We start from the raw sequence: 1,887 nt of genomic DNA, 5'->3' as shown, positions 1-1,887 counted from the left end.
GAACTAGAACTGAACTAGAACTGAACTAGAACTGAACTAGAACTGAACTAGAACTGAACTAGAACTTAACTAGAACTGAACTAGGACTGAACTAGAACTGAACTAGAAATATAATAGAACTGAAACTGAACTAGAACTGAACTAGAAATATAATAGAATTGATGTACGGATGTCAGGAAGGGACTAAATAGGAAATAGTTAATTAGTTTGAAAGGAGGATGTACATATATACATCAATTCCGAAGAAATACCCCTGGGCCTCTATCGGGCCTGTTGTGCGCCCCTTAACCAGTGCCTCAGGTGGGAATCGAACACGGCATCTCCGCAGGCCAGGTTAGTTATAAATTTCCATATCGAAATATAATCGATTAAAATTCTTATTCGATTTCAAAAGCTAATAAAAGCCCATTAAAAAATATAGTTATATTAAAATGTTTGTATATGGATTATCAAGGTCCTTACGATTTCGCAATTTTGAAAAAAAATATTTAAATTCAAATTTACAGTAACCAGGAACAAGCATGTAAAAGTAATTTATAAAAAGAAATTCCAAAACTTGAATATTTATTTGCTTAAATCAATATATTGACGGTGTGTTTGCTATATCGTATTTCATTTTGTTTCAAATTTTAAACGTGTGTCTGGTTATAAATAATCGATATAATTGTGTTTTAACCAAAAAATCACATTCATTTTAAATACGTGTTATAAATATTCTACACTTGCTTGCTTAAAACTGACGAATGAAATTATAATGAATTTTATTTAATTCTCAAACATGCCGATCATATAGTAAGAAAATAAAAAACTTTTTCAAACTCACGTCCTTATGGACATATGCTAAAGACAAGTCGAATTAAAATGTATGGAAAATTTTATCAGAATCAGATAAGTTTTTTAAGTTAAAAACAAACAAAAAAAATATAAATAATACATTGAACTCAGCAATAACAATTACATATGTATTGAAAAATATATCTGCCTTATGTTAAAATTTTAGCCGATTTATTGCAACCATTACGTTCCATTAATTGTGAAAATAGTTCAAGACATTGAAATTGAAAAAATTGTGACAATTTTCCAATGCACTTTAACTATAAATTATTTTCCTTTCATAAAAATGTCATAAAAACCTATTTTAAATATTCAATACTTTTTAGAATTCAACGCCGGAAAAAATATTAAAACAATAATTTATGCATATTAATTATACATTTTTTGTTATATTATTAACCGGAAACAAATATAAAAATAAATTGTATAATTTTATGCTCAAATAATTATTGTTTTAGTTAAAAAATATTCTTTCTATATTTGAAATTTCTAAAACGTTTGTTGCATTTTAAGGTGCAAAAATATTAAATATTTTTTATTTTTTTATTTTTTTTTACAAAATATAATTTAATAATCTACACATGTCTATAGAGTGTGTGTTATTTTTAAACATTTGGTTTATTTAACTAGAACTTTGTGTTTCAATCACGATCACTTTAATTGAAAATAGTTTTACACATTTTTGTCATTTTAAGGAATATTTTTATTGTTTATTATTTGTTTTAGTGAATTAATACGTGACCCGATCGATATTAATTTGATGTTTTTTTTTAAACATACATACAGACCTAAATTAAGGTTTATAAATACGTAGTTTAATATATTTAAAAGGCCTTAAAAGGAGTTAGGGAGAATCTGTATAATTTTTGCAGATCCCAGAATTTTTTTTTAGTTTCACACTAGAATAAGTCTAGTCTATAGTCTAGTCTATAATCTAGTCTGTAATCTAGTCTATAGTCTAGTCTATAGTCTAGTCTATAGTCTAGTCTATAGTCCAGTCTATAGTCTAGTCTATAGTCCAGTCTATAGTCTAGTCTATAGTCTAGTCTATAG

The sequence above is a fragment of the Lucilia cuprina genome, chromosome 6 (genome assembly GCF_022045245.1).
Source record: "Lucilia cuprina isolate Lc7/37 chromosome 6, ASM2204524v1, whole genome shotgun sequence".
Classification (NCBI taxonomy): Eukaryota; Metazoa; Arthropoda; class Insecta; order Diptera; family Calliphoridae; genus Lucilia; species Lucilia cuprina.
Note: the sequence above shows the minus strand (reverse complement) of the source record.